General features: G+C 46.2%; 1 pseudogene across 1 annotated transcript; it reads left to right on the forward strand.

Moving 5' to 3' along the window:
* Positions 1-16,642: 16,642 nt before the first annotated feature.
* LOC309359205 (large ribosomal subunit protein eL37 pseudogene) lies at positions 16,643-16,995 on the forward strand (annotated as a pseudogene). The gene has a single exon. The product of its transcript is annotated as a large ribosomal subunit protein eL37 pseudogene (transcript).
* The last annotated feature ends 4,402 nt before the right edge of the window (positions 16,996-21,397 follow it).

The following is a 21,397-nucleotide window of genomic DNA, read 5'->3' on the forward strand; positions in this document are numbered from 1 at the left end:
ACAAATCCATTGTTTAAACTTCACAACCCAGACTCTGGTTTGCAATAAAACAATTGCTCAGCCACCCTAGTTATTCATCAAGCCTCTCTTTCGGGTCACTATAATAGTTGGCTCATTAAAATGTTTGTAGCTTCACAGTCTTTCTTTCTGCTTTGGAAAACTGCAGTTCAGAAGGCATAATTTCCCCCTCCCCCCCTTCTTGTTCAAAATGTTCATTGCAATATCCCAATTTCAATTCGCTTTCCCCTTTTATATATATGAAAAAATGAAATTAAAGGGGAAAATGGCTTGCTTTTAAAAGCAAAATCAAGACTTTTGCTATGGATTAGGGGAGGACTGAATGAAGCCACAGGGGATAATTGCTAACTAGAGAACTGAGACGGTGGTTTATTTTATTTTTTGATGATGCAGTTAGATGAGATATGCTCAACAAAAAGAAGGGAAATGATGTATTATTTCCTCAAGAAAGGGCTTTGATTTGGTTGCCTTTTCAAGGCAAGAACTAAAGGGACTCAAACAAGATGGAGCTCCAGTCCCAATGAGGGGAGAGGAACAGCTGTGGGAAGGGACTGTGGAAATGTAGCCGAAAGTTTGAACTCATTGCTTCTGAAAATAAACCTCAGGAACTTGTGATGGCTCAGTGACTCATCTCAAGCGCAAGCCAAACGTTACAACCTCCCAACTTCTTCCCTGGCTCAGATTGCAATTGGAGCCTAGAATGGCCTTGGGGTTCACCTTCCAGGTCATGGACTTGGAGAAAGAATCAGTGAGTCAGAGGGAATGGCCCACAGAACCATCTATAATGGAATGGCCCCTTCTGCTCCAGAAGTGCTAGCAGAAGGAGGAGGCCCTTCTGTCAACACCACTCCAGCCTGAAAAAGTTGCATTGCTGCCCTAGAGGAGAAATTCAAACAGAGCCACCATCTCCCTCATGACAAAGGATCCTGTGGCTTCTGAAATAAACAAAGCCCCTTGAAAGATACTCAGAGTTGAGTGTGAATTTCATGCTCTTTATTCAGCTCGTAGTAGCAATGATGAAACTTTCCCCAAAACGTCTAGCTATATATACATTATTTACACAATGGGCCCCACGTGATTGGCTAATTCCGGGCTGTTCCTGTAGGCCAATCAGGTTGTGGATTCACTTCCTCCAGAAGCCTGATTGGCTGCTCCTGCAGGCCAATCAGGTTGCTGATTCACTTCATCCAGGAGCCTGATTGGCTGCTCCTGCAGGCCAATCAGATCACTGATTCACTTCCACATGGAGCTGGATTGGGTGGCTCCTGCAGACCAATCAGACTGCTGCATTCTGGATCCTATTCTTCTGGGATTCAGCTCAGCCCTTTAATCAGAAAAATCTCTCCCACTGAGAGGTAGAGCTAACCATCCAAACTGAGCCACAACCTTATTCAAAGCTCAGTTAGGGTTCCCTGTTGCTGAAGCAACATTTTCAATGCGCTCCAGCTGCATGTGGACCTGTCCATCCTCTCACCTCCTGCTAGAGCCATCACTGGAAGCAGAACAGAGGCAGAGAAGATCTCAAATCTTCCCTCTCTTCCTCTTTCCCTATCCATTCCCTAGTGCAATGCCAGTTCTAGGCTTTATTTGTTGGAGGGGTGTCTCAGAAAAGAAGGTTTTTTTAGTAGGCCGACCTTCTCTCTGCTGCCACTGGTGCCCATTTGCACTTCCAATTGCCCCCACCTCCCAGAGTGAGTGAACGGGTGGTTACTGCTCCAGCTGCTTTCAGCTTTGGCTCACTCAGACAAACTAGGCTTTCTGGAGGAAGCAGGGCAGATTTTGTTTACAACAAGGGCAGATTTTGTTTACAACTGAAGTTCTGCACAGAAAAGCTGCAGTTATATTCTCCACCAGATGGGGCAGTGATCTTGACACCTGCACTCTCTGGTTCCTATAATTGCTCAATGTCTTCTTCACCTTAATCTTGCTAGAAGACCTGAGAACCTCCCTGGCTCCCATATCCTGTGCCAGTTTGTGCTCTGTTTGCACAAAGCACCCATCCTGAACAGCAGCCTCATATCAGCAGATGTGCTTTGTCAGCCTTGCCTTTCCCTTTTCAGCCTGAGGGTATTTCTCCTGAGGGCTTTTGCCCTGTGTCATTCTTGTCTTCACCTCAGTCCTGACAATTTAAATACAAAACAGCAATCTGCTCACCAAAGCTGCTGCTTAATAAGTTTATCTCCTGTACCAAATGTTTGACTACCCTCCCTGGTTTCTCCGAAGGGCTTTGCAGGCCAGCTTACAAGCAAAAGTTGCCAGAGCAAAAGGCCAGCTTGGTTTGAGTCATGCTTTCTTGGGGGATGACCCCATATCGAAGGAGGCCTGCTGTGAATGGGGTCAGACTACAGCAAAGTGTTACAAGAATTTAAGGTCTCAAATATGTAAATTAAATGTACAAGGCAAACACATACATAAATACATACACCACATGTCTGAAACAGTACAGGAAGAAAGTCCTGAAGCCATTTTGACTCTCCCAAACTGACCAAATGTTTCTCTGCAAGGAGGGAGGAAATGAAAAAACTTTCCCATTGTCTCTGGGCTCACAAATCCTGCCTTAAGGGCACATTTAAGGTATGAATAGGTTGAGCCTGTGACCTGGGTTCAGGAATTAAGTAGTTATAATAGCAAAAGAGTGGCCAAAACCCAGATAATGCAATCAGGTACTTGCCAGACAGGAGATAAACAACGCACTCAGGTTTCTGTTGTAGACCACCTTTTCTGTAGGTATGATGTATCTGGGGGGTGGTCTTGGGCTACACCCCTTCTGTGATGTATGTAAGATGTTTCTGGGGGTGGTCTTGGACTCCAGGGCGGGCAATTTATAAGGGCAGGCACACCTTTGTTCTGGGTCCTCCTCCTCCTCTCTCCTGCGTGTGAGGGGAGCACCCTGTTGCAACAGCTTTAATAAAGATCAGGCTTACTAGCTGCTTTGCTTCTCAATATTCTCTGGTTGGCCTCTGTCATTTTCTCCTACCGATAGGGAACCCACTTAAGGACTCTATATGGCTCTTGGATACCCCATAAGGGAAAGAGGGCAGATTTTGTTTACAACAGAAGGGAACGGGTAAGGCAACAGTTACTTTCTCTGTTGGAAGAATTTGGATGGTACAGATGTGTGTTGACAGTCAGCATTTGTCAGCGGGATGCCAAAGAGCCAGAGCTTTGCAAGCCTAGACAGGATTCTGCAGCAGTTGGCAACAGGCACAACTGGCAGTCAACTGGAAGGGCCATAATTCAATGGCAGAGCATCTGCCTTGCATACCAAAGGTCCCAGGTTCTAACCCTTCCATCTCCTGGTACGACTTGGGATTGGACCTGGACCTTCTGCATGTGAAAGAGGTATCCTACTACTGGGCTAGGTCCTTTTCCCTTTGACACCCTTTGGTCTCCTGCATTTGGAATAAATGTAGAATTTGATCTTTGCAAACAACTTGATCCATGCTGCTCAGACATGAAGAACAGACAAGCAGAACTTGGCTATCCACCAGACATTGCACTTCTCCAAAGGTTGCAACACAGTTCTTGAATTTAAATGCATCAGAACCCATATTTAAATCTGTATTTCAGAGAATATGTGTGCATATATATATATATATATATATATATGATATGCTTTTGAAACACATTTTGAGAGAAAATACACAATGAAAGATATCCTTTGAGAAAGACAATACAGTGTGTATTGAAATACACGTTTTGAGATAAAACACACATTTAAATATAGATTTTGAAAGATTGCATACATTTAATTACATCCAGAGTTGGTTTCTTGCAGCAAAAACAACAGAGAGTATTGCAGCACCTTTAAGCCTAACAAATTTATTATAGTAAAAGCTTTGTGGGCTACAGCACACTTTTTCAGATGCACGATGCGTTCTCCTCCTAGCTATATGTACAAGCTGCTGGGCAGATGGAGAGGGGATTTAAGTGAGGGCAGAAGGAAACGAAATGAATAAAATACAGATGATGATCATTATGTGGCTATTCACAAAAAATAAAAGTTGTTGATAACACAAACTTTCTGGCTGCAGTAAGCCAATTAACATGTGCAGCAGATTAACAAAAGCTTTAATGGCTACTAGTCTTGTTGACTATGTATTGTTTCCTGTATGAAAGGCTGTATGTCTCTGAATACTTGTTCCTGGGGAGCACAGTAGGGCTCATGCCTTGCTTTGTGGCTACTCAGAGCCTTTCTGGTTGGCCACTGCGGAAACAGAACGCTGGTCTGATCCAGAGCAGGTCTCTTCTTATGTTCTGACAAAAGGGCAATGGAAGGTTGATTTATTAGCTGGGAAGAACCTCCCACAGCACCTAGTGCTTTTAGTGGAAGATATCTGAAAAGATGGAATATGCCAAATAATAATCCAAATGGTTGACTGATGGTCTCATGAGTGCTTTATCACTACATCTCTGCTATTTTGCCCTCTTCAGGATAACTTTGTATCTCTCCCCCCCCCCCCCATTCTGATGCAGCCTTTGCTAAATGGGTGCACTATAGGCCAGGCATAGGCAAACCTGGCCTTCCAGCTGTTTTGGGACTACAAGTCCCATCATCCCTGACCACTGGTCCTGTTAGCTAGGGATGATGGGAGTTGTAGTCCAAAAACATCTGGAGGGCCGAGTTTGCCTATGCCTGTGCTAGGCACTACAATTCCCAGCAGTTCCAATGGCTGGGGATGATGGGTGTGGCAGTCCACAACATCTGGAGGGCACTAGGTTGGCAAAAGGCTGTTCTAAAGTGATTTTTAATTGCTCATGCAATTAAAAAGGTCTGCTTGGTTACAATGTAATAATATGCTTCCCTGAAGATCCTGTGGAATGGCAATTGATCCTACATGTCTCTGTCTGGGCTGGAAGCCATCCTTTTCTCATAGCAGAGCCAGCTCAATGTGGAACGGGAGCTTCTAATATTGACTTCTTCCATGAGAAAGCTGCTATCAAAAGTGTAATCAGTATTTATGATTCCTCCCCCCCCCTTTCGCTCTCCTTGAAATGGCAGCAGATTAGAAATCAAAGGTCTCCAGGGTGAACAGGAAGGATATCAGCGAAGTCATCCATCTCCTACCTCGTATGTATTGATTTGTAGGGTTGAATCAATGGGGAAAATTCCACCCTTTGCTAACAGGGATTAAAAATAGAAATGTCAAGATTTTGCCTGCCCAGAGGGGATTGCGGGGTGGGAATGGAGTACAGAAGTAGCACTAGGATAAACTAGGCTTACTTCAGATTTCTGAAATGGTGGGAAATTTGAATAGTACAGTATTAGGAAGCTGCTTTACTAGAGGCGAGACCTGGTGTGGGTTGCTCAGTCAGTAGAGCATGAGATCATGAGATGATGATGATGATAATAATAATAATAATAATAATAATAATAATAATAATAATAATAATAATAATTCCACCCATCTGACTAGGTTGCCCCAGCTACTCTGAGCAGCTTCCAACAATTTATAAAACTACAGTAAAACATCAAACATGAAAAACATCCTAATCTCAGGGTTGTGTGTTCGAGCCTCACGTTGAGCCAATGATTCCTGCCTTGCAAAGGGTTGAACTAGAGGACCTCCATGGTCCCTTCCAGCACTACAATTCTATGATTCATTAAAATAATCTTTAGCCAATGGCCAAGGATGAGGGGAATTGTAGATAAGCAGCATATGGAGGGTTACAGATGCCCCATACATACCCAAGTTAGCTCGCTGGTCTATCTCAGATTTGTCTATTTTATGCCAACATTTTCCAACCTGGTGCCCCCTAGAAGCTGTGGGACTGCAGCTCCCCTTTTGTCCTAGCCAACATGACTGGAGGTCAGGGATGATGAAGGGAGAGGGGAGTCCATTCAGAGGTTCAACATCCAGAGGGCAACCAGGTTGACAAAGGCTGCCTCACACAAGCTCGTCAGGATTTCAATTTAATTACTAAGACTCTCTCCAGGGCTTCTGACAGGGAGACACTAGGGACTCAACTGGCGATTGTCTGAATTCAAGGCATACGCTCTACCACTAAGCCTTGAGGCTTAAGGCCCATAGGAATCTGTCTTACATGGATCAATGGTGCAACTCAGTGCAGCTCAGGATTGTCTACACCAGCATAGGGAATCTTGTGGTCCTCTACAGGTGAAACTCAAAAAATTAGAATATTGTGGAAAAGTTCATTTATTTCAGTAATTCAACTTAAAATGTGAAACTAATATATGAGATAGACTCATGACATGCAAAGCGAGATATGTCAAGCCTTTATTTGTTACAATTGTGATGTTTATGGTGTACAGCTGATGAAAACCCCAAATTAACAATCTCAGAAAATTAGAATATTAAATGAAATCAGCAAAACAAGGACTGCAAATAGAGCAATATTGGATCTCTGAGAAGTAGAAGCATGCACATGTACTCAGTACTTGGTTTGGGTCCCTTTTGCATCAATTACTGCCTCAATGCAGCGTGGCATGGATACTATCAGCTTGTGGCACTGCTGAGGTGTTATGGAAGACCAGGAAGCTTCAATAGCAGCCTTCAGCTCTTCTACATTGCTCGGTCTCATGTCTCTCATCTTTCTCTTGGCAATGCCCCATAGATTCTCTATGGGGTTCAAGTCAGGTGGATTTGCTGGCCAATCAAGCACAGTAATCCCATGGGCATTGAACCAGGTTTTGATACTTTTGGCAGTGTAGGCAGGTGACAAAGTCCTATTGGAAAATGAAATCAGCATCCCCATAAAGCTCGTCTGTGGAAGGAAGCATGAAGTGCTCCAAAATCTCCTGGTAGACGGCTACGTTGACCCTGGACTTAATGAAGCACAGTGGACCACACCAGCTGATGTCATGGCTCCCCAAATCTCTTTTCTGATGAGAGCAGCTTTTGCATCTCACTTGGAAAAGAAGGACCCAGAGTCTGGAGGAAGAATGGGGAGGCACACAATGCCAGATGCTTGAAGTCCAATGTGAAGTTTCCACAGTCTGTTGATTTGAGTTTCACCTGTAGGTACTTACCTGGCAGGGGAGACACCTTGATCATGAAGGAGGTTTTCCCAAGGTGAGGCGCATCCATTGCACTACAGGTGTGCTGACCCCGACGATTTCACCAAATGCGGGAAACTCGACTGCATAATTTGTGGTACCTCCCACCAGATGTCAAAGAGAAGAACAACTACCAGACTTTTAGAAGACATCTGAAGGCAGCCCTGTTTAGGGAAGCTTTTAATGTTTAACAGACCACTGTATTTTAATACTTTGCTGGAAGCCGCCCAGAGTGGCTGGGGAAACCCAGCCAGATGGGCAAGGTATAAATAATAAATTATTATAATAAATTATTACTCTGACCTACAGCTACCTTCATCCCTGACCATTGGCCATCCTGGCTATGGCTCTTGGGTGTTGGATTGCAGCTTCAGGGGGGCCACAGATTTCACATCCCCTGGGGTGGACCTACTACAGTGGTACCTCGTAAGACGAATGCCTCGTAAGACGAAAAACTCGCAAGACGAAAGAGTTTTTTGTTTTTTGAGTTGCTTCACAAGATGAATTTCCCTATGGGCTTGCTTCGCAAGACGAAAACGTCTTGCAAGTTTGATTTTCAATGCATTTCTATGGGAATCCGTGCTTCGCAAGACGAAAAATTCACAAGATGAAAAAACTCGCAGAACGAATTAATTTCGTCTTGCGAGGTACCACTGTATGCAACTAATGAAGCTTAAGCTCCAGGATTGCTAATCCTGAAAAGGCTCCAGAAGCAACTTTACTCCACCTTGCTCACTTTGGGTCTAGTAGACTCAGTTTGAGTCACACAACTTGAAAACTATAAGGCTTAGGAAATTTGTATCCACACCAGTGACTGTGACACATGAGATAGTCTAGTACCGTGGTACCTCGGGTTACATACGCTTCAGGTTACAGACTCCGCTAACACAGAAATAGTACCTCGGGTTAAGAACTTTGCTTCAGGATGAGAACAGAAATCGTGCTCCGGCGGCACAGCAGCAGCAGGAGGCCCCATTAGCTAAAGTGGTGCTTCAGGTTAAGAACAGTTTCAGGTTAAGAACGGACCTCTGGAACGAATTAAGTACTTAACCTGAGGTACCACTTACAGCAATTTTAACCAGAATCTGAGATGCAGTAGGGTTTTTTTTTTAAATGTAATGGAACAACCCCATTGAAGAAGATAACAGTGGTTACCCAGACCTAATTGTTGGTTGCAAAGGGCCCCCCCATAACAGTTCAAGCTTCGGGGGCCCCAAAATGTAGGTATGTCACTGCCCATCCCTGCAATATAAATGCTCACTTAGCAGGAAATGGAAAGGGCTTTCTTCGGCAAAGATCCTGGGGGGGTTGCTCTCCATCTGTGTAGACAACTGCTGAGTTTAGATGACCAGAAAGGAAGCTGCCTTCTGCTGGATCAGACTGTGTTCCCAAGAAGTCAAGCTGGAACGCTCTCTCTCTCCGTTGGGGCCATTTTTTAAAAAAAGAAATCTGGATTCAGCACAGCCTTTTTTTCTCCCCTTTATCACTGTTGTTTATCAGCTCAAGTGCAGTTTTATGAGACTGGGTACAATATGAAAGTACTTGATGTATTTTCATAGGCTGTGGAGTTATTGACATTCCAATATATTAGATGCTGAGAAAGAAATGCATATTGATGATTGCTGAGTTGTCCTGAGAAAGAAAGGGATAAGAAACCATTTAAGATTTTATTAGATATTTTCGGGATGCTGGATTACTCAGCTGGAGCTCTGAGACAAGAATGAGAGAGGGGGGTTATGGAGACATGCTTCAAGTTTCTGCAATGTCATTGTTGTGGTTTTTGATAAAATATCAGTACAAGCATTCTGGGTGCTGCTTTTCAACAGGAACAGCCTGGATCTTCTGAGTCTTTTGCCTCTGAAAAACCAATTGTTTGGAGGGACTTTGGAAACCATCTAATTCAGTTTTAGTCAATATAATGCCCCACAGGTATTTTGGACAGTTATTCCACCAGCCCCTGCCAGCCTGACTAATGGGTAGGAATGATGGGAACTGTGGTCCAAAGTGTGACCAAAGTGTGGCCAAAGTTTGCTCACTGTTTTGTTTGGAAAGGAAAGCAGCAATATAGTTCAAGGGCCATAGGGTCCTGAATGGGGTAACTGTGCCCCTGAAGGACCAAGTGCGCAGCCTGGGAGTCATTTTGGACTCACAGCTGTCCATGGAGGTGCAGGTCAATTCTGTGTCCAGGGCAGCTGTCTACCAGCTCCATCTGGTACGCAGGCTAATACCCTACCTGCCCACGGACTGTCTCACCAGAGTGGTGCATTCTCTAGTTATCTCCCGCTTGGACTACTGCAACACGCTCTACGTGGGGCTACCTTTGAAGGTGACCCAGAAACTGCAATTAATCCAGAATGCGGCAGCTAGACTGGTAACTGGGAGTGGCCACCGGGAACACGTAACACCGGTTCTGAGAGATTTGCATTGGCTCCCAGTGCATTTCCGAGCACAAATCTAAGTGTTGGTGCTGACCTTTAAAGCCCTAAACGGCCTCGGTCCTGTATACCTGAAGGAGCGTCTCCACCCCCATCGTTCAGCCCGGACACTGAGATCCAGTGCCGAGGGCCTTCTGGCGGTTCCCTCATTGTGAGAAGTGAGGTTACAGGGAACCAGGCAGAGGGCCTTCTCGGTAGGGGCGCCCACCCTGTGGAACACCCTCCCTTCAGATGTGAAGGAAATAAGTAGCTATCCTATTTTTAAAAGACATCTGAAGGCAGCCCTGTTCAGGGAAGTTTTTAATATTTAACGCTGTATTGTTTTTAATACTTGATTGGGAGCCGCCCAGAGTGGCTGGGGAAACTCAGCCGGATGGGTGGGGTATAAATAATAAATTATTATTATTATTATTATTATTATTATTATTATTATTATTATATATTATAGCTTTACATGCAGAAGGTTAGTCTCTGGCATCTCCAGGGAGGAGTGGGAGACAATCCTTGCTTGAGAGCCCCAGGCAATCGCTAAGCTAGCTGGACCAAAGGGCTGGCTCAGTATAAGGCAGTTTCCTATGTGTGTTAGTCATGCTTATTTCATATGAATCCTCCCCCCCCCTTTAAAAAAATGTTTAGGTGCAGTCAAAGCAGCACCACCCATGCCCAAGAGAGAAGTGTCAGCAGACCAGTGTATAAAATCATCTATGGTAGGTAGTGTTGTAAGAAAAAACTGCTCCTGTTCCTTTATGGGGTACCCAAGAGCCCATATAGAGTCCTTTTGTAGGTTCTCTATTGGTAGAGAAAATAACAGAGGCCAACCAGAGAATATTGAGAAGCAAAGCAGCTAGTAAGCCTGATCTTTATTAACTGTTGCAACAGGGTCTCCCCCCACATGTAGGAGGCAGGAGGGACCCTGAACAATGGTGTGCCTGCCCTTATATAGACATTTGAAATTGCCCACCCTGGAGCCCAAGACCACCCCCCCAATACATCATACATGCATCACAGAAGAGGCGGTCTACAGCAGAAAACCTGTCTGCCAGGGTACCTCAAAATAGTCACTGATTGCATTACTTGGGCAGTCTGACGATTCCTTTGTGATGGTAAATACTCAGTTCCTGAATCCAGGTCACAGGCTCACCCTATTCATATACAGATACAGATATACAGATATACAGATACCCCTTAAGAAAGGATTTGTGAGCACAGAGACAATGCGGAGGTTTTGTTATTTCCTTTGTCCTTGCAGAGAAACATTTGAAGTCAATTTGGGAGAGACAAAATGGTTTCAGGACTTTTCCTGTACTGATTCAGACATGTGGTGGTTTATATATTTATGTAAGTGTTTGCCTGGTACATTTATTTTATATCTTAGACCTTATCATTTTATGAACATTTATTTTATATCTTAGACCTCATCATTTTATGAACATTTATTTTATATCTTAGACCTTATAATTCTCATAACAGGAGCATGTGGCATTGTGCTGTCTGAAGGAGGCCGAGCACTGAAGCTGTGAGGTGTGTCAGCCCCCCTCAACTTTGAGAGGGCCCGACCCCCTTCCAACAAATATTGAGGGGGCTGAGGTGTCTTTGACCCCTATAGAATTGGCATATCTGATCGTGGCTGTGTTCTACCTCCACTGTTGCTGGAAGCCATCTGTGCAATGGACGTGAAAATCCAACTTTATAAATCATTCTATTGTTTGGATGTTTTGTATCCCCAGCAGGTGCAAATTGTGAAAAGGTATCGGACGTCATTTTTAAGGTTAGCCAAGACCTCTGGTCAACAAGGCACCTATTTTCGCCCCGGACTCTTATATTTTTAATCAATTTGTCACACTAACTAAAACCCTTTCAGCTTAATCGTTATTGTAAAACAGTTGGTATTATTACTATTTTTTAAAAGATCACTTTCAAGGAACCAAGGAAGCAAGATGGACTGATCAAGGGAGGAAGAAATTACTGGCAGGAGAGGATATTTTTACTGGCAGGGAAATTCTTGAAGCAGTTTTTACTGGCAGCCTGTAAGTTTACTGGCAGTTGGCAACCCTTCTTAAGACCTTTATGAAGGCACAGGCGTTATGCCAGTTGTTCACGAGCTGCATTCACAGATTTCAGCTGGAGACAGGTAAGCTGGGGGCTAGACAGAATCCTATCCATTTCTGTGTTGCTCCATCATCTGCTGATCACAAGGAAAGCTGTGTATTTTTCACTCCATAAGACGCACCTAGTTTTTAGAGGAAAGGGGGAAAGCCCTGTTTTTTTGAGGATCAGCTCACAGTTGTGCAGCTTCTTTTGCAAAGGGGAAAAGCCCCCCTTTTTGAGGATCAGCTCAAAGTTGTTGAGCTTACTTTGCAAAGGGAAAAAAAATCCTGTTTTTATGGGGTTCAACTCACAGTTCTGCAGCTTCTTTAGGAAAGGAATGGGAGCCGTTTCTACAGTTTCCAGACAGATAATCTAATCAGCCAGTCACACGTCGCTGGGGAAGCAAACAGCCTCCTTCTGCAGAACATTCAACAATGGAGATGTGGGCAAGGGGCCGGGGCTGGAAAGGGAGCCAGTGATCGACCACACATTTGCTCCATAAGACGCACAGACATTTCCCCTTACTTTTTAGGAGGAAAAAAGTGCGTCTTATGGAGCGAAAAATACGGTAAGTGTACAAGTTTCAACAGGCTTGGAAACAGAGTTGGATTTGAGCATGTGGAGATGGGGGGCAATCAATGCAAAAGGAGAGTTGATTGCAGGCCAGAATCTGACCATTGCTGACCTATTGTAAGAAGAAAAGCATTGCTGGATCAGGTGAAAGGCCTACGTCTCTAGCCCAGCATCCTGTTTACACAGTGGCCAACCAGATGCCTAAAGCAGGTCTGCAAGCATAGCATTAGAACTCTCGGCTTATGTTCACCATTATCCAACAGCCACTGCTGTTACTAGAGGTAACACATTAGCCACATAGAAGCGAATGATATCCTTAACTATGTACCGCGTGAACTACTTAATTTTGCCTGTTTTGTGTCTCCCAGCATTCAGCTTCATCAGAATTACGAGAGAGGGAGAAAAACTTCTGCCTGTTCACTTTCTCCATACTCATCTTTCCTCTAAACTAAAAATCTGCTTGTTTGTTTATTTTAAAAAAATGATATTTCTTTTGCTTGGTACTATTTGCCAATCTAAGGAGAAATTAGTTCGGTTTGCATTTTAATGTGATCCTACCTGTTTTGCAATTACCAAAGTGATACATGTTTCTCTGGATTGTCTAATACCATTCATAAAAATAAAATACACAAACTGATGCAGAGATTGGGTGAACCAAACTTAAAATTGGAAAAAATGAGATACAGAGCATTTAACAGATTTGCCCCTCCTAGTCTCATTGGTGTGTTTCTTAAAAAAAATAGTTTCAACTGTTTCCCAAGGAATCCCACTAAGAAAATATATTCTAGGGCTCATTGTTTTTCCCCATTGGTGGCCAATAAAATATTCCTACTCAATCCTCCTCTGTAGAGTCTGAAAACCGGAATAGACGCCAGAGACATAATTAAAGGCAATCGCCTCAAATCCTCTGGTACTCCTAAAATGTTCATAACCCACTCACAGTTATTCATAATTGAGTATGCAGTTAAATGTTTTAGTCAATTTGTCTGACAGTAACGCAGCCCATTGATTTTATAGAGTCCCCAGGTTTTGCCATTAAATTACATTTGCTGAAAGCGATTTTTCATACTTCTGTCTTGTAATGTTTACAGTCCAATTGTGTTTTCCATTTGCGGAATGAAGCATTTCTAGTTAAGCCCGTTCACCTTGTGCTGCCTTGCCCCAGTAGCTTATCTGCTTGTTCTCTTTTTGCTCTCCTAACCTCTCCCAAACACTTGCACAACACAAAATGACAGTAGATGTGTTACACCAGGCATAGAGAAGCTGTGGCTCTCTGGGCTAAGTCTCCTGCAGTGAAAAACCGTGAAGACTCTTGTGGCACCTTAAACCAGGAGTGGGGAGCCTGTGGCCCTCCAGATGTTGCTGGACTATGACTCCCATCAACCCCAGCAAGCATGGTCAATAGTCAGGGATGATGGGCGTCACTGACTGTTGGAAGGGATGGGATGGAGTATACCGTAAGAGGGCTTTCCTGGCTGGCTACAATCCTGAACGGGATGTACTCCACGGGTCTCATTTGTCACAGGTTTGACATCCCTGTATTCCACTGTGGCAAATGGTACCTGCAACAAAATCTGGCAATGTGGAGTGCAACCTGTTCATGATTATAGCCAGCCAGCCAAGCCCTCTTCCGGGATATTCCATTACTTCCCTTTCAACAGTCAACCACTCCCATCAAACCTGACCATTGGCTATTGGCGAATAAGTTTGCTATTAGTGTATAGCAGGGATGTCCAACTGGTCGTCTGCGATTGACTGGTCAATCCCTGGGATGTTTGAGTTGATCGTGGGCTCTTTTTCCTTTGCAGGGGAAAAAGAGGATCCGCTCCCACCCCACCCCCTCGCCCCGTCCTCCATTTGTGCATGATCGCTAGAACGGAAGACGGAGTTTTTTTTCTCCCTAAAGCAAGTTCAACATTTTAGACCTGCCCCTCTAAAAAAAGCTCAACAACTTTGACCTGAATCCCCACAAAGGGGGGAGATCACTGGCAACCCCCCCCCCCTGTGAGTAGATCACAGTCTCTTGGAAGTTGGACGTCCCTGGTGTATAGCAAGGAAGAGGAAACTGGTTCCCTTCACATGCTGTTGGGCTCCAGTTTCCATCATCCCTAGCAACTGGCCATGCTTGCTAGGGCTGATGGGATTTGGAATCCAACGAACACCTGGAGTGCCACATGTTCCCCATCCCTAGTGTTTAGAATGGCATATTTCACGTTGGGAGCAGTTTGGAAGGCAAGACAGCGTTGCTCCTTCACCACAAATATTTTCTCATCTTCAAAACTGAAGCCCCAGACAGCAGGGCCAATGGGATCATGGGAGCTGAAGTCCAGCTCCATCTGGAGAGCACCAGGTTCCCCATTCCTGCTGTAAAGGAAGGGTGATGATTGGGTAGTGAAGCCATCCTGGCAAAGAAACGGGCTCACAGGTATCTGGATGGTCCTAATAGGGTAAAAAAAAACCCCAAACTTTTCCAAACTGAAAAAAGAATAATTGCTACAGCACAGCACCAGCAAGGTAAAGGTAAAGGTACCCCTGCCCGTACGGGCCAGTCTTGCCAGACTCTGGGGTTGTGCGCCCATCTCACTTAAGAGGCCAGGGGCCAGCGCTGTCCGGAGACACTTCCGGGTCACATGGCCAGTGTGACATCGCTGCTCTGGCGAGCCAGAGCCGCACACGGAAACGCCGTTTACCTTCCCGCTAGAAAGCGGTCCCTATTTATCTACTTGCACCCGGAGGTGCTTTCGAACTGCTAGGTTGGCAGGCGCTGGGACCGAAAGACGGGAGCGCACCCCGCCGCGGGGATTCGAACCGCCGACCTTTCGATCGGCAAGCCCTAGGCGCTGAGGCTTTTACCCACAGCGCCACCCGCGTCACCAGCAAGAGCAATGCATAATTTTGTTTCATGTTGCTGCTGAAGAACCTCTCCCAGTCAAGGATGGTTGCTAAAGTTGGCAGCTTCCTTCTCTTCCCTCTCTGCATGCCCCCATCACCCCCAGTTAAGGTCCTGATTGTTTCTACTTTGTCATTTCTCATCCTTTTGAGATGCATGACCTTATATTATTCCCCCTCCCCTGGCCCTCTTTTACCTTATCATTTAATTTACTCAAACAGCCGAGCCGAAGGGGAACTTTGTAATTCGGCAACCGAGAACTGTTTTACATTACAAAAACCCAGGTAATTCAATTGCGGCAACGTAAGCCAAGAAGGTACAGGGAGTGTATTAATATCCTTTTCTCGCAAAGATTGTTCCCTGTGGCCTCCAGACTGTCTACGGCAACAGTTTTCCGATGGAAGGAGGCGGCGATGGCTCCTTCGCACAGCCGACAGCTGCTTAGGGAACATCCTTAAGCCCTGTAATGTTCATTTTGCCTGGCTTCGGAAAACAGTTCTTAATTGAGTTGTGTCCCTACCTGACCTCAATTTAGATTTACCTAAGCAGCTAAATACATTATGGGCCTGTTGTCGCTGGCTAGGACGCCAACTCTTTTATTTCTTCAGTACAGAACAATGAGGGAGTGCAGACCAGCCAACGGGCTGGAACGAAAAAGGAGATGATTGCAGAGTACTGGACCGTGTGACCCTCGGGGTTCCTTTCAACTGGGGTTCCTTCCAGTTCTATGATTCTGCTTTATGACTGGGCAGTAAGAATGGATGAACCATGTCCATTTCAGCTACTGATTTTCTTCCAATCCTAAATCCAGCCATTCTATGAAATTTGCACATCTCTGCATTATGCAATGCAGTCCTTCAGCCAAGTAATGCTTATGAAAACACATGGATTAGGGAAAAGCATGCAGAAAAATGTGTTACATTCAGACAAATTGCCTTGCAAAATCATTCATGCTAGGCAAACTTGCCTATATAAACGTGTGGATATTAGGAGAAATTTGCATTATATATGAAATTTCGAAATGACCTGGAAATGGAGAGAACATAACTTAAGATTGGTAAAATGAGAAAGTGAAAGATTTGCCTTCACCCTCTTCCAGCTAAGTGGGTTCAGCCTAAACAATCATCTCTTTGTAAACAACTTTGAGTTAACCCCCTCTCACAATCAGGCAGTGTATAAATTTCATTAAATAAAATAAATAATAAAATCAAAGAAGATGTCCTGGTCAATTGGTTAGCATTTTTTCTTTTTGTTTCTTTTTTTTTTAAAAATCTTATTTTAAATTCAAGATCTAAAAACAAACAAAACCCTATAAGCAACAGCTGTATCCTTACAGACTCTTTTCTCCTTTCTTTCAGTGCACTTCTAACCACGTCCACTCGGAAGTCAGTCCTAATGAATTCACATGGGCTTACCTCCTAGGTAAGTGGAGGGAAGATTACAGCCATACTCTCACACCCACGACTACCTCTTCTGAGATCATGCTTGCTACGACATGAGTGAGATTTAAAGCAAGGGGTATGATCGCTTTCTTCCTGTGCCCATTGATGTGGATTCAATTAATTAATTAACTCACTGAATCAGCCCATACAATTAATCAACAAAGATTTATTTGGCTCTTTTGTTGTGGTGGCTGAAGAAAGATGACGAAAGGAACACCCTTCTTTGGAAAGTGTCGCAATAAGACGCCCACTTTGTGCCATCGATGTGGGTCCAAAGCCTATCACCTCCAGAACTCCGCCTGTGGAAAATGTGGATATCCTGCTAAACGCAAGAGAAAATCTAACTGGAGTGCTCAGGCCAAGAGGCGCAATACTACTGGAACTGGCCATATGAGGCATCTGAAAAAGGTCTACCACAGATTCAGGAATGGATTCTGTGAAGGAACAGCGCCAAAGCCTAAGAGAGCTGCTGTTGCAGCATCCAGCTCATCTTAAGGACTCAAATATCTTTTTAAAATAAATGGCATGAACTGTGGAAAAAACAAACAAAAACAAAACAAAACAAAGATTTCTTTGGTCGGGCAACTGTCTAATCATCACCCATTATGGCTGTTGCCATTAATCTAAATCAGGCATTGTGTGAGCATTGTGAGCCTAGGGATACAGTGGTACCTCGCAAGACAAAATGAATTTGTTCTGCGAGTTTCTTCGTCTTGCGGATTTTTCGTCTTGCGAAGCACGGATGCACCCTGGTATTAACGGTTGTAAGAAAAAGGAAACAAACTCGCAAGACGTTTCGTCTTGCAAAGCAAGCCCATAGGGAAAATTGTCTTGCGAAGCAACTCAAAAACCGAAAAACTCTTTCGTCTTGTGTGTTTTTCGTCTTACGAGGCAATCGTCTTGCGAGGTACCACTGTAATTCTGTTTTTCAGCAGCTAGGAGCCAGTGATTCTGTCATCACTTTCTGCTGTGGTGGATGAGTTAACTGTTCTCGTCTCGTGTGCATCTGGCCCCTCTTGCATTTCTCAGGCTTTCACGTCTCACATTCACAGTGCCCCCTGCATAGTACACCATTTATTCGAAGGGAAAAGCAGGTGGTCCCATGCAGAGGTGCCAACTTGTGATGGAGATTTGGGGATGTCTCGTCAGAATGGCGGAGGAGCCAGGGGGTGGAGCCAAATGCAGTGGCAGCATGGCTTCAATGGCCTGCAGCTCCTCCTCCTCCTTCTGCTGCCACTGGCCTGGCCAGGAGTTGCTTCCCCCCTCCTTCCCCACCCCAGTAGCTGGAGAAGCTGGTTCCTGAAGCCATGTTGAACTCGGCTCTGTGCTCAGCCCAGTTTTTCAAAACCCGGGAGATGACCCTATCTTTCTTGGAATGGTGTGCAACTTCTTGTGCCTGAATGGGGCGGTCGGGAAGCAGCTCCAGGCTCATAACCTCTTGTGCAGGTGCTGGGTCGGGGCCTGTTTCCGGTAGTGGTAGCCTGCTGAGGGCGTCCGCATGGCCCATCGCCTTCCCAGGGTGGTGAATCAGTGCATACTGGTAGCTGGCAAGGAAAATTGACCACCTGAGGACGCGAGGAGACAGCACTTGGGGGGTCTGCTTTTCGGGGGCAAACAAGCCCAGCAACGGCTTGTGGTCAGTCACCACAGTGAAGGGCCGCCCATACAAGAAATCATGGAATTTTTTTACTCCCTTCACGATTGCCAGACCCTCCTTGTCGATTTGCGAGTAGTTCCGCTCAGTTTCGTTGAGTGTCTGGGAAAAGTATGCCACCGGTACCTCTCTTCCATCCGGAAGTTGGTGTCCCAGGACAGCACCAATGCCATAGGGTGAGGCGTCGCATGCTAGCACAACTGGCAGCCTCTCGTCGAAGTGTGCCAAGACCGAGTTTGAGACAAGCAAGTCCTTGACTGCCTGGAATGCGGCCTCCTGGCGCTGGCCCCACACCCAAGGAGCCCGCTTGTCCAGGAGTCTGTGTAGGGGCTCCGCTACCGCCGCCTTGTGGGGAAGGAAGGAATGGTAAAAGTTCAATAGTCCCAAGAAGGCCTGAAGTTCAGTCTTGTTCTTGGGCGCTGGGGCATCACAAATGGCCCGTACCTTGTCCCCAGTTGGGTGGACCCCTTCTGCATCCACCATAAATCCCAGAAAGTCCACCTGAGGCACTCCTAGTAGACATTTTTCCCGCTTCACCTTGAGACCTGCCATCTGGAAACGGTGCAGAACGGTGCGGAGGCGGTCCTCAAACTCCTCGGGTGTGGGCCCGGCAATCAACACATCATCGAAGAAGGGGGTGACACCAGGAATCCCTTTAAGGAGAGAGTCCATTAGATTCTGTAATATGCCTGGTGCCACGCTGACCCCGAATTGCAGCCGCTTTACCCTGAACGCTCCTCTGTGCGTCACAATCGTCTGTGCCTCTGCTGTAGCCTCATCTACTGGCAGCTGTTGATATGCTTGGGCCAAGTCCAGCTTGCCAAAAATTTTCGACCCAGCCAGGGTGGCAAGGACATGGCTGACCACTGGCACTGGGTATGCATGGGCCGTGAGGGCCTTGTTTATGGTACATTTGTAGTCTGCGCAGATGCGGACCGAACCATTAGGCTTGACGGGTGTGACGATTGGGGTTTCCCAGGGGGCATTAGGCACCGGCTCCAGCACTCCTTGCTCCACGAGTCGGTCCAATTCCTCATCTATGCGGGGTTTCAGGGCGAACGGGACCCGGCGGGCCTTGAGCCTGACCGGTCGTACTGCAGGGTCAAGCTGTAGAGCAATGGGGGGGCCCGTATACTGTCCCAATTTCCCATCGAAAATCCCCGGAAATTCCTTGCATATGGCGTCCACGTCCACTTGTAAGCTCATGTGGTTCGCCCCGGTGATGGCTAGCCCCAGTGGTCCAAACCATGCCAATCCCAGTAAGCTAATGTAGGGGCCCTTGACCACAAGCAAGTCCAGTTGCCGCGTCCGCCCTCTGTATTGCACCCTGAAGGTCCCCACCCCCATTGTGGGGACCTTACGTTTCTGGAAGTCCCGGAGGGTGAATGGGGCCGGCCTGAGTTTGGGACCCCCAGTAGGGCACAGTTTCCTTAAGGTCCTTGCCGAGATTATGGATAGAGTTGAACCTGTGTCAAGCTCCATGTGAGATGGGGCCCCCTCTATCCGTACCTCTACATAAATTTTCTCTACGTTGGGGTGGGGCAACTGGTATACCTGGAGGTCCGTGAGCTCCGTCGAGTTGCCTTGGTGCGTTGGGCCCCGGGACCTGGGGCTCTTGGATTGGTCATCTGATGCCTGGTGTCGGGTGGGCCGAGTCCGACACACCTGGGTGATGTGTCCCAATTTTCTGCACTGCCTGCACTCTGCGTTGCGGAAACGGCAGGTCCTCCTCTCGTGACTTTCTCCACAGCTTGCGCAGTTCCCTCCTTCTCGTCGAGGCAGCTGTGGTATGTGGGCTGCTTGAGTGCGCTGCTGTACTCGGTGCACCTCCTCCCTGTCGGATCCTGAGTCGTTGGTGAGGTCTTCGTGGTGGACCCTCGGTTGGGACGGCTGGCTCGGCCATGCCTCTTGCGTCGACCTCTCGGCAGCTTTCGTTGCCAGGGCCTCCTCCAGAGCGACCTGGAACGTTAGGTTCTTCTTAGTGTAGAGGCGTCGTTGCAGCTTCTCATCCTTCAGGCCACCGACGAGGCGGTCACGAAGCATGTTCTCCAGCTCTGAGAAGTTGCAGAACCGGGCAGCTTGGCGGAGAGAGGTCACAAACCCAGTTATGGTTTCCCCAGGGGCTTGCCGCTTTGCGTAGAAGGCATTTCGACGAGCCACCACTGAGGGCTGTGGCGAAAAGTGCCCCTTCAGCTGTTCCATTATTGTTTTGTATGGAACAGTAGCGACGTCTTCAGGTGCAAGGAGAGCCCGGGCGATTTCAAACGTCTCCTCTCCGCAGACGCTGAAGAATATTGCCCTCTTCTTGGCGTCTTCTTCATCGGTGATCCCTTTGGCTTCTAGGAGGAAGGTGAAACGGGAGGCGTACGCTTCCCAGTCTCCAGATGCTGGGTTGAACGGCGAGAAGCTGCTGTCGGTTGCCATTCTGAGTTCCTTGGGTCCCGGAGCTGAAGCCTGGATACACAGTGCGAGGCAGCGGTGCGGCAGGTGGCGGTGCTGCGGTGCTGTGTGTGGCAGTCAGCTCAGCGGGATCCCACCTTCGTCGCCAGTGAAATATACTCAGAGTCGCAAAGTGATTTCATGCTCTTTATTCAGCTCATAGTGGTGAGGAGGAATGAATGAATGTCCCCTCAAAGTATCTGCTTTATATACATTATTTACACAATGGGCTGCACATGATTGGCTAATTCTGGAATTCTACTGTAAGCCAATCAGGTTGTGGATTCACTTCTATCTGGAGCATGATTGGGTGGTTCCTGCCACCCAATCATATTGCTGCATTGTTCTAGGACCAATTAGACTGCTGCATTCTGAATCCTATTGTTCTAGGACCAATCAGACTGCTGCCTTTTGGATCCTATTGTTCTAGGACCAATCAGACTGTTGCAGTTTGGATCCTATTCAATTCAGTACATAACAGCCATGATCCACCTCTCCAAAATATGGGGCAGGGGAAACAGTTGAGATCCCCAGAGTTGGTGCCTCTGGTACCATGCTTTGGAAGGAAACAATGGGCATCCAAAAACCAAAAGGATGTGTACAGAACCATGGTTTGTGTCCCCTTAGGTCCTACTAAGAATGAGCCCATTGAAATCAATAAACCTAAGTTTGCCAGTTCCATTAAATTCAATGGGTCTGCTCTGAGTAAAATTAGCATTGAATGTAACTCCCATATTTCTTGTTAAATGAAGGATAGGTGACTACAGCCCGTGCAAATTATGGCCTCACTTCTGTGATGTATTTGCATTTTTTTACTGTTTTGGGCATTCATGTCGTGTC

The sequence above is a fragment of the Podarcis melisellensis genome (assembly GCF_964234715.1).
Source record: "Podarcis melisellensis genome assembly, chromosome: 16".
Classification (NCBI taxonomy): Eukaryota; Metazoa; Chordata; class Lepidosauria; order Squamata; family Lacertidae; genus Podarcis; species Podarcis melisellensis.